The sequence below is a fragment of the Ursus americanus genome, chromosome 15 (assembly GCF_024610735.1).
Source record: "Ursus americanus isolate L20-20 chromosome 15, mUrsAme1.1.p, whole genome shotgun sequence".
In the NCBI taxonomy this organism is placed as follows: domain Eukaryota; kingdom Metazoa; phylum Chordata; class Mammalia; order Carnivora; family Ursidae; genus Ursus; species Ursus americanus.
Window position 1 is genome coordinate 29,374,199 of NC_142141.1, and position 12,596 is coordinate 29,386,794.

General features: G+C 36.7%; 1 non-coding gene across 1 annotated transcript; it reads left to right on the forward strand.

Moving 5' to 3' along the window:
- The first annotated feature begins 11,764 nt into the window (after positions 1 to 11,764).
- On the forward strand, positions 11,765 to 11,871 carry LOC123785576 (U6 spliceosomal RNA). The gene has a single exon (XR_006777673.1). It is a non-coding gene; the product is annotated as a U6 spliceosomal RNA (small nuclear RNA).
- The last annotated feature ends 725 nt before the right edge of the window (positions 11,872 to 12,596 follow it).

The following is a 12,596-nucleotide window of genomic DNA, read 5'->3' on the forward strand; positions in this document are numbered from 1 at the left end:
ATCATGACCTGAGCCAAAACCAAGAGTGGGTCACTCAACCAAGTGAGCCACCGAGGCACCCTGATTGCTTTTTTTATTCAAAATGCAATTGAACAGTTGGTAGTCTTGTAATTGCCTGGATAAACTGATTCTGATAGTTTTCTTCTTAATACATGAAGAAATATTTCAATAAAATGTTAGTATATTTCGAGGCTTAAAATAACACTCCTGACCTTCTGTCCTTAGGGCATGAGTTTTGAGATTTCCTCCTTAGTCCTCCTGAGAAGTTTTGTAGGTTCCATTCATACCAACTTGTTCCTTCTCACAAGGCCCAAATGTATAAGATTACCTCAACTGGACACAATAAATTCATTAAAAACGTTAATATCAGCATGCCCCACAAAGAAATCATGTATTGAGTATTCCTACTTAACAGTAACAATTCAGTTGCATATTGAATTTTAATTTATGGGATGCCCGTTATTTCTCAGTTAATAAAAGTAAAATATTTTAAAGATTGCTAACTTTTAAGTTATTTAGAATATGAACTAAATCAATCCACACACAAAATAAGTATTACCAATATAAGTTATTTTAGAAATCCTAATTTAAAATAAATGTCATGGTATGACATACCATAACCAGACGTGCATAAATCTATATTTCTTTCTATATAGGTATGTTTCTAGGTAATTTATATGTTCCTAGGTAATTTATAATTGCTTTCATTTTTTCACCTAATTTTTATTCTATCTATTCTAGTATTTTGGTAACTAGGATAAAGTTTAATAGTAATAATCCTTTGAATAACAATAACATGTTATTTCTATATTCTCTCTCTGAAGATACACAAAATTAACAGAAAAAGTTGAACCTGGAGGCTGAATTAAGCTTTTATGGAAAGTAAGCTTAATAAAAATGGAATTTTCAAAATGATGAACATCTACATCTCTGCCTTCCTCAATATCCTTATGCTAATATTCCCATCTTTCCATTTCTCTGTCAATGCATAGTATTATACTATATAATTTACTGGGATCAGGGACGCCTGGGTGGCTCAGTCAGTTAAGCGTCTGCTGTGATCAGCTCAAGTCATAATCCCAAGGTCAGGTCATGATCCCAGGGTCCTGGGATTGAGCCCCACATTGGGCTCCTTGCTCAGTAGGGAGCCTGCTTCTCCCTCTGCCTGCCACTCTCCCTGCTTGTGCTCTCTCTCTCTCTCTCTGACAAATAAATAAATAAAATCTTTTAAAAAATTAACTGGGATCATAGTTTTAATAGATTTAATTTGGTTTAATTATTACTCACAGTATGATATTGGCTACACAGCCATAGATATAACTGCTTTGGAAAATACGAAGAATGCAGGCGAAGAATATGGAAATGTATGAATTATCAACCACACAATCATTTTTAATAATAATCTATGAGGTTATGAAAAGGCAGAAAATTGCTAAACTTACTTTTAATCCCTTATGCATGAGGAAGTGAGAAAGAGAGAAAGAGCCTGAGAGAGAGACATGGGGTAACATTAATGGGCCCATAAATGCATATAAATTGTTTAAAATATCTGTATCAGAAAAATGTGATGAACTTTCTTTATAAGTTATTACATCACTAAGATTTCATTATTTTGATGAAATGCACTGTTAATTCAAATGCAATATAATCATAAGTAACACTTGAGTATATGAACCGCACTTGTCAAAGTAAATGAACAAAATATTATTTTGATGTAGGGCCCTTGAACTCCTTTATGGCATTGGTTTTGTTTACATTGTAATTTTCAAAATTAAGTAATCTACATGATTCCCTAGTGTGAATTAACAAGTAGCTCTCAATCAATGTTTCACATTTTCTTCAGCATGCCCACGGAGGAAAAAAAAAATGCCTATTTTCTTTCTTGTGGTATAAAATTATTGTAGTCTATAACTCTTCACACTTCACTATGGAGAACACATTTTCATAATATGTATTATATCACCCTTCCAGAAGTTCTTCTGTATGTATTGAATAAGAAAAAGCACAACTATATTCAGAATAATTTCATAATCATGAAGCACATATTAACATACTCTAATATGTAAATCCTAAAGTCTTCCCATTGAAGCTGTTTCACAGTCTTTAATCAGTTACTTACCCATACAGTCATGTGAACACAGTGAAGGTATGTCACTGAGCCACCTAACGTTCCCTTCTCGCTCTCACCAGAAAACAACCAAACGCTCATTTTCCAGAAGTCTTCATCCCTCATATTTGGCAAACCTAAAATGTGTTCTTTTCCTTTGCAGGTTCTTTTCTTCATACTATAAGTAAAATTTACCTAATGATTTCATGATGAAATAAAAACAAGAGAATGAAAAGTAATACCAATCCATAAAGGCAAACTCTCTACGTAGAAAATAAAACAAAAAATTTCAAAGGAAGCGGTAATTTCGAGGACAAATGTATCATGGTTGGTTGTCATTACTTATTGCAAAAACCAAACGTGTACCAATGTAACATTTCATTGGCTACTATGACTTGAGAAGATTTGAGGATAAACCAAGAGAGTAATCAGTAAAATATGTAAGAGTGGGAGGGAGGAAGGACACCTGTTGCCATAGATTTAAAAAGCCGTGTCTTCAAAGACAGCCCACAAAGAACCCACACAAGCACTAATCTATCGTCCGATTCTCAAAGCCACCAGAGAGAAGCTAGAACTAACAGGAGTGGTGATCCTGAACTAATTGGATTTTAAATCAAGATGAAAATGCAGCATGCATTATCCAGAAATGGAGCAGTCTAATTTAGTAATTACGGGATTCACTGCCGTTGACTCCATCCCAGCTCTCACTGTTTCAGGCATCAGGTCCACCCCCACATCCCCTGGGATGGCACAGCCTTCTCATTTTTTGCTGTTAGGAAACTTCCATCCATGCTTTGTTTCAATTTCTCATTCTCTCTTATCTCCTTTGAATGAATCCCTTTGCCGAGTACAGTTTCCAATCAATAGACTAAAATGGTATCCGTAAATACAATTTGGAAATTATTACGCATATTCTCATTTCCGATAAATTTTACCCTGGCCCAGGAATTTTAACCCTTTTATTCTTCTTCACAATCTAAATCACAGGAAAAAATAAAAGGAAAAGAATTCATCACTCGTCACCTCATGTGTGAAGAAATAGACTGGAGGTAGGCCACCGCTGAACTCCCAACAGAATAGAAAACTTGAACTGACTACAACTGACCATAAGGTATGGAAGTGGAATTGTTTGTTGCAACATTTTGAATCAACAGAGCGTAGGAGATACTGTTGTCTTCCACGTCCAAACCTGGTGGGGTTGGACAAATGTAATATCAAGGGTACTAATGGCAATAAATAAATAAATAAATAAATAAATAAATAAATAAATAAATAAAATCAGAGAACAAAAAAAAAATTACTGTGTTGGCTATATGTTTGGATTTGGATTTCTATATATCTATATTCTAAAGGGAGGCTGTATTGGAAGAAGGCATTGAAGTTGTTAGAGGGTATACATAGGCTTTGGAGGAATCAGAGTTCAGATCTACTTACAAGCTCCGTGAACTTAGCAAGGTATGAAACTTCACTCAGCCTCAATTTTCTCTTCTGCAGAATGAGACCAATAATAAGATCTACATCATAGGGCTTCAATAAGATGCAAAATGTAAAGCCCTTAGGGCGGTGTCCGGCTCGTGGTGATTACTCAGTAAATGTTGGTCTAATGGTTACAATTCAGAAGATTCATTCAAACCATCAAAGTTGTACAACTTCACTAGACTCACAATGGAACAACCAAATAATAATCCTTTTCCCTTTGGCTGCAAGAGTAAGAAGAGTAGGAGTTTAAAGAATAGTGTGCCGTTTAAGCCAATATATCACTCCTGGAGGGCAAGGCAGTTTTCCAACGCAGAATTTCTAGGTGGCCAGGATGAACTGGAGATTCTACATTGCCCATTTACTGAAGTATATTGTTTTGGATAGTGAAGACTAAAAATACCTACATATCTGAAGCCTTTAGGTATCTAAAGGAGGATAATTTCTGTTGGATTACATGCTCACATCCCCTGTCCAGCATCTTTTCTCCATAGAGGCAACTGCACTGGAAAAAAAAAGAAAGTGCAAAGAGAAAGTTGCCTAGTGTGCATAAGCTTAATGCTATAGAAATATAGGATTTCATTTTTAATGAAAGCCCAAGAAGGTCTGAAGGGTACAATAGGTCTTCAGTAAAATGGTCTGCAATAAAAAGTGGTGCCCTACCACTGAGAATAACAGCTTGTTCTTTTGACCCAGGACATTATCTTCTCCTCTCTTCACACCAAATTTCATTATTCAGTGCTTTGGGGGTTGAACAGCATCCTCCGTTTCAGATTTTTCTGCTCTTTTTTTAGGGATATGGTAACACACTCAATGACAGTGTGTCAAATATTGCTGACTTGAGAGCTATCTTCTTGAGGGTGACTTTCACACCTCTTCATTTGTTGTTAGATTTGTAAATTAACTCCCAGAGGGATCTTTCTTTTTTTCAGTATTGGAGGGCTCCCCTATGCTTGGTCCCATGTACAGAGAGCCGGTATAGCCCTGTGGTTAAAATTGTGGGCACTGGAGCCATAATGCAGATTTACAGCCCAATTCTGCCACTAACTAGCTGTGTCACCATGCTCAAGTTACTTATCATCTCTGTTTATCTTATCTGTAATTAGCCTCTCAGTTTCTACAATTATAAAATGGGGTTATAGTATACACCTCATAGTGTCATAATAGCAAAAAATCAGTGAGGTACACATAAAAAGTGCATAGAACAGTGTTTGGGGAAGAGAAATTATACAAAGAATGATTCATTATTCATTGTTCATTATCATTATTGCATCATTAATTCATTATATTATTATTATCATCATCTTCATTTCCAGAATTCTCGTGAAAAGCCTATTTCTCCATCTGTATTTTAAAACCAACCCTTCACTGCCTTGGATGCTTTCTCAGAACTTGTTAATTCAAGCAAGTAAGGAGCAACACCTTCCTTTTAAGGAAAGATCTTTACTACATCGTAACAGCTCATCCTTTCATTCATCCAGTCACTCAATTAATATCCATTAGGCAGCCTACAGTAAGAGATGCTTCTAGGCACTAGGATACAACAGCAACCACAATTTATAACCTCGATTTCAGCAGTTTGAGGAAAACTTCTCAGATAATTATTGTTATAATTAGTACGGAAAAACCCCTGATCTTCCAATTTAAGAACTCAAACCATTGGCTTCATATCATGTATAATAAAAATATTGTTATTTTTCTAGATTTAAGTTCATACTACTTCCTTGATCACATATTTTAACTTTTGCATGACTTCAAAATAAATATTTACAAGACCTAGAATATTTTTACTATGTCCTAATGCTTGAGAAATAAATAAGTGGGTTGTCTTAGAAAAAGCCTTTTTGCTTACATATCCTGAGAATTACTTAGGTCAGTATATACTTCTCCTATTGGTTCCGAGAGAGTTACAGTTCAGGAAATGGAAGTATAGTATTGGCGTTTATCGTGTTTATAGCTTTCTGTTCTCCCAGGAAAAACCAAGAAATCCATTTTTTTGACCTTCAAGATATGGTGCTCTGCCATGCTGAAAAACAGTGTTTCTAAAACAAGAGCTAAATTTAGATTTAGGAGAAATGAGTTTCCAGTCATAAGGGAGTAACAGGATTTTGAATTAACCTCCTGCCGTAAACAACTAGAAAACTGGGCAAAATGTAGGAAACAACTGTTTTCTTACTTTGAACAATAGACAACACAGTACTGTGACCCCTGAGAGAAAGGGAACAAAAGAAATGAGACCTACAGCTTCTTCGGCTCTCTGCCTAGAGATTTCTAGGCTGTAGCACAATAAAGGAAGACCTGAACATCAGAGCCTGGAGGCCTCCCTGAGTGAAGAGGCAGCTAGAATTTGCAGGGCTTGGCAGGAGGGAGTTCTCCAGCAAAAGGGCTCCACGAATATGCAGAGGAGTCTTTCTGAATCTTTAGTTGATACCGACCTTTGTATGCACATAGTGAAACTTCAAGAGACGAGGCAAGAACAACGTCAGAAGAAAGAACAGTTTCGGGGCAGCTCCGTAATGAATAATTTCCAGATTTTACACTAGTCCAGAACTGTTGAAACTCCCACTAGCCAGAGTAGAGAGTCTCGTGGGTACTCATAACATTCACGAGAGGCCACCTAAGGGTCATACCTTAGAGGTGAGGCTAAATTAGCCCTGGGAAAAAAACTATCCTGAAAGAACTTGCAAACAAGTCTCCAAAGGATAAAATTTTTTCCACAAGTAATCCTACTGCCTGTAAGAATAAAGTCCAGAATACCACAAAATCTGACACCCAACATCAAAGCCACCGCCATCCACTAGATGTAGTTTAACTGTGAAATTATTTCAGGAGGTAAAAGTGGAGTCATTCGTTCTTTTACCAAGACCAGTACTCCTCCCAAGTACATGTGAAATATATGCTTCCTAACGATGTACTGTAGGGTGACTAACATAACATAATAAAATGAAATTAAATTTAAAAAAGGAAATATATGCTTCCAACTACATCTTAAAATGAGGTCACACTGGGCTCTCTTTCCTCAGGCTGCAGCCACTGGTGATGTTCTAGACTGTGACTGCCTTGCCCATTGTGGACTGCAGAAAGAACATGGAACAGAGGCCGAAGCCAGTCCCCCGTGAACACATCATGTGAGTAAGAAGTAACTGTTATGTCTTAAACTCTTGAGAATTTCCATGGTTGTTAAGCTCAGTTTAACTTAGCCCATCTTTATTGATAAAATGGAACAAACATCATGGAAAAGAACAATCACTCTTTCCAAACTGTAGGAAATGAGCATTTAGGATTGATTTTAGCTTTTCCTAGCTCTGTTGCAGTATGTTCAGGAGACTTTGAGTTAAACGACATTTACAGTTCAATGGGCTCCTTTTCTTCAATACCTCCTCAGATCCTTTAACCTGCATTGGACTCTCCAATTAAAATGTGTGTGATAAATGATGTTTTCATATTTAGTTGACCAGTAGTTGCCTTTTTTTCCAAAAGCGTCTCCAGCACTAGTGCTCTGAGGAACACCCTTTCGGAAATGTTGAAGTAGTCCAATGCCTTGTCTTCCAAATGAGGGTAAACCGCCAAACTGAGGTTAATAAGTAATGTATGAACCGCACAACTAGAACTGCGTCTCTTCGTTCTCAGTTTTATGCTTTCTGTTATACACCGCAGTGCATTATAATAAAGGACAAAGCTTCTCTTTTTCCTCATGGGGAAAACTCTGTTCGTAGAGAAATGACAATTGTCAAAATTTAAAATAGGTAAATATCACAAGATCCTAGATTTTTGATCTTTCTTAGGTAAAATGTAGGACAGTGAGGAATGATTACATGTCACCAAATGATCTTCATGAGAGTGAATCTAAGTTGAAAGAGGTAAAGAATCAACCTAAATGAAATTCACGTAAGTCGCATGGACGTTTGAGCTCATACTAGATCACTGAGAAGCTGAAGGCTTGTTTTGAAAGCCATACATGAATCTGTCCTGAGCTGCCTCACGTGTGCCATAAAAGCCACCTTTTCAGCAAGGTCTTCCTTGAACTTTCTAGAGAAAATTTCACCTCTTCACCCCATCTGCCAGGTTGGGAACTCTATCTTTTCTCCCTGTTTTATTTTCCTCTAGAAGCTTATGATGTTTTGACACACTGTCTATTTTCCACATGTGTTTGCTTATTATCTATCTCCTTCCTCAGTAGAATGTAAGCGCTGTGAGGTCAGGGATATGTGTAAGTGTTCTCAAAGGTATTCCCAGTACCTACAAGTGTGGGTGGCAGAGTGCAGTGACTCATCAAGTATTTCTTGAAATTATGCATAAGTTTTTTACTTACATAGCTCAGATGAATTTGAATATAATCTTTGACTTTCAAAGGGTGCAGCTTTATGATGTTGTTCATGAAGCATTGCCTAAGGTGGTAAGTAATTTTGGTTTACTAAATCTAACCAAATACCAGGTAGCCAGAGGATATGAAATAAAAATAAGAATGACTAGTAAATAAAGTTTTCTAGAGCACGATCTTGGAAGAGATTTTAAATAGGTAAAATTGATCTCTAAGCTCTCTTTTAAGTAAAATATTCCCAGTACTCTCCCCTCCTCCTAGTTGCCCAAATCCCCTTATTTCTGAAAACCACTCCACCTACCATCTTTGGAAATACTCCATTTTCTATCACATGACAATATTCTAACTGGCTCTACATTTTGTCTAACTGGTTCTGGTCCTGGGCCTTTTTATTACTCTTTTCTCATAAATAGATGAGAAAGTCTCCTCACCCTGATCCCATAGTCTGTGTAGGTGTGTTGGGTATCATGACCTTACTCTTCCTTAGCAAACTAGTGAGGACATACTTATGAGCATGGAGTGACATCATTATCCCTAAAACTACTTCAGTGGGGAAGAACATCTATCAAAGGAAGACTTTTCTTAAACTCTGCTCAATTCAATATTTAGGAAAGGTTGGAATCAAGGAAGGTGATTTCACTAGGAGATTGGGGAAAGCACCCTTATCTAATCTTTTTTCCTTAAATCTAGTTTCTAACCAAATCAAAATTTTATTATTCAAAAACAGCTGGACAGGAAGAGGTCCCTATTTTAAGTCAATTCAGAAAGTCATTCTGTTTATCCTCCCTGGTTCTAATACATGTTCTGTAAACATCTATCTGTGTCCAGGGAAGAGTACATATGCTAAATATAAACATCGGAAATTCTGAGAGTGAAAGAAGGATGGGGACAAGGTGTAGACCCCTCGGAATGTGTAGTTCTCCAGTGTCTTCCATTACTATGTGAGTTCAGTGCTGAATATGTGGCTGCAGTGATATGTCAAAAAGTCATGGTTTCCTTTCTCTATGTCTTTTTAAGACTTTCTCTTCTCTAGAGCACCTCTTTTTTTGAATTAGAGACTTTCTTTATTTGATGTAAATTTCTATTTCCACTATCAAAGCTGATGAGTTTTAATTAATTCATTTTGCCGACTGCACTCTTTAGATATCATTTCCTTTTTGAATGCAAGCAGCAACCGAAAAGATGACACATTTTGTCTTCTTTCTACGCCCAAATGTAAATAATTATGATAACCTCTCGCTATGTGGGAGGTGGCTGTCTAGTGTGATCATTAAATTACAGCTCCTGTATTGTGTTCTCTTTGGTTAATGTTCATCCTAATTCGATAGACTAAATTGTATGTGATGCAGAAAATTCCTATTTGTACTTACAAAATATAGTTTAGCAAATTGCTCTGTGACACCATTCATCTTATTTCATGAACATTTTTGTAGAAAATGAATACAGTTCTTTTTATTAGTTATATGGTGTTCTTCCATAAAAAGAGACCCAAAATCTTCTATAAATATCAGTCTTATAAAAAAATATACAACGAAGGGAAATAGTGTTATTTTACCCACTTCACAATGAAGAACTTGATAAAGGCTGATATCCTTCTTCAACATCACACATCATGTTAAGGACAGAATCAAAGACAGAAACTACCTCCTACAATTCCTTAGCTCCCATTTTGTCAGCTGGATCACACTTGGGTCCAGCTACAACTCTTCCAAATGGTCGTTTTTTTGAGCCAGAGTGGCTCTAAGACATGGAAAGTTTCTTTTATGTCATCCCCCCCCCCCCCCCCCCCCGTTAACTCAACATCCGCTCAGTCCTTGGTTAGCACATGCCTCCCCTCCACCCCCCAGAGAACATCACAGTTGTTAGTGTTGTACACAGTGATATGTACATTCTGACAGTACTGCTGATCCTGGGAACCATGATTCATATTTTATTGCCACCTTACTGGGCTGTTTTTATAGCTGCTTTTATTGTCCCCATCTATATTCAGAAGGTGTCATTTTGAAAACGTAAACCTAAAAATAAGAAAGCAGTTGAGGAGAAAAATAAAATGTGCACTTTTTTGGAATGAGTTTAACAAACTGTATATTTCAGAATGTTTCAGAATGTTTCCACTCTTGCAAATTTATTTCCCTGAATGCCCTCCCACCCCACCCCAAGAAATAAAGATGCTGTAAACAGAAGCAGAAACCATCAGAGCTGGAAGGAATCTCAGAATTAACCTGTGAAACACTTTCACTGCATAGATGAGCAAACTGAACTCTAGAGCAGGTGAGAAAGTGACCTGCTCAAATTCGTACAACCAGTTCACTCGGAAAGAAAAACCAGCTCTTCCTCGCTCACGCCTCAGTCCAGCGCTAGTCTGCACACTGTGCCTCTCAGGACAGGTGCTAAGTCCTTCGTGATTGACAGTGAGCCCATCGACTGTTTGCACTGCATTGAGCAGGGTGCCATGGGGACAGAGAAGGGGAGTTCTGAGGAAGGAAAAGATATTTTTATCTGAAGGGAGGTTTGCTGATCTCATCATTGTTGGGCTTGACTCCTGAAAAGCTGGAAAAATCCAAGGGAGCTTGTGAAAAATAGGAGGTATTTGCTCTGTTTTCTTAGCCACTGTTGTAAATATCTCCCAGGACAAGAATCGTGGTTAATAATAATTGATCAATCAGTCTATCATGAAGTACTTATTAAATATATAATATGTCTGCAGCACTATATTCCAGAAAAGTGAGGGGTGCCAAGGAAAACAGTGATCGAAATGAATATTTTGGTTTTAGTATTTCCACCACGTACACAGACTTCTCGTCTGCAAAGTGGGATAATAACCTCACAGTTCTTTGAAACAAAGATAAAATTGAGATTATGTAAATTAAGTAATTATCAAACAGTAGTTGCTATATTGTCAGTTTTCATTATTTTAAAAAGATTTTAAGTTAAAAAAGAAGTGTATTTATAAAAGTGTAAAATATAAAAGTATCTAAGGAAAAGGGGATATATATTTGAATGCTGTTTTGTGTGTAAATTGTTCAGGCTCCTTACTTGTGTCTGGGTTACCCTGGAGAACAGGCTGTCCATGACACTTTCAAGAAAGATCTCACAATATTGTCAACCACTCATTTTTATTTTAGAACTTTAGCTCAAAATTTTCATTCTGTACATACCTTCTCTCCCACGTCCTATGAAACCTACTAAAAATAGATGTCTACATTTTTTGCTTTAGTTAAATATGACCCTTCTTTGTTCATTGATCTTGATTCTTTGTTCCATGATGCTTACTATAGGCATTAGTACCACTTCGTTTTCGGCCTACTGTGCATTTCTACTTAAGTCAGCCAGTTACTCTTCCCCAAACTAATAGCTAGAACATAAGCATCGAGAAAATGTTGTGGCATTTTTAATAGAATACAGATTTTTCGATCATCGAGTTAAAGATCAGTGACAAAAAAGAGGCTCCTTCAGTTTTCTGCTAGAAAATTGCTTTTTAAATTACTTTATATTGAGTTTAAAGTCATTATTTTAAGAGTGAAACTTGTCCATTTTAATCAACATAAGCATTTCAAACCAGATGAAAAATCGAATACCTTTCATTTTAATTTTTCAAAAGTGAATGTTTTATTACCTTAGTTTTTAAATTCAATATAAAATCCTTTACATTTTAAAATTTCTCTTCAAACTTTTTTTTCATTCTCCAGTAGTTCTCATTTATCAGATCACAAATGGTATATATACATATATGTATATGGTTTATATGTATTCAATGTTTTATACTGAATTTTTAAAAATAAGTTACTTTTATATATTACATATGCATATATGTAAGTATAATATACTTATATAAGCACACACATAGAAAGAGAGAAGTGGTGCTCTCTTCAACAGCACATATACTAAAATTGGAGCGATGCAGAGAAGCTTAGCATGGCTCCTGCCCAAGAATGACATGCAAACTCATGAAGTGTTCCATGTTAAAAAAAAGAAAGAAAGAACCAGTGAGAGAAAGAAAGGAAGAAAGAAAAAGGAAGGAAGGAAGGAAGGAAGGAAGGAAGGAAGGAAGGAAGGAAGGAAAAAGAGAGGGAGGGAGGGAGGGAAAGAAGGAAGGAAGGAAGGAAGGAAGGAAGGAAGGAAGGAAGGAAGGAAGGAAGGAAGGAAGGAAAAAGAGAGGGAGGGAGGGAGGGAAAGAAGGAAGGAAGGAAGGAAGGAAGGAAGGAAGGAAGGAAGGAAGGAAGGAAGGAAGGAAGGAAGGAAGGAAGGAAAAGAAAGACAGACTCACAGGACAATCTCCAGGCTACAGAAATGGATCACAGAACACAGCACCCCATATTTTCAGTCAGTTTCCAGACCATAAGTGCTATGTTATTTCAAAAACGATTCATTAGAAAGTTATGTATATTATGTACAGGATATTTTCACTTTTTGTTTGTTCACTATTTGGGGGTTTTGAAAGGACTTTATTTGCTCATTCCACTTCATTTAATTCAGCAGCCGGTATCTGGTCTCCAGCACATAAGGTGATTCCCTACCTATCTGACGACTCAGAAGCACGACAATGAAAAAACACAACGTCTGTTTTTATCACCTCTATTCTACACACACACATTCACACGTACTTCGGTGAGCTTATTTCTTCCTTCCTTTTTGCCACTTTGTCTCGTTAGGTCTACTGCAGCTCTGCTTCGGTTAGAGATTTGATCTCTC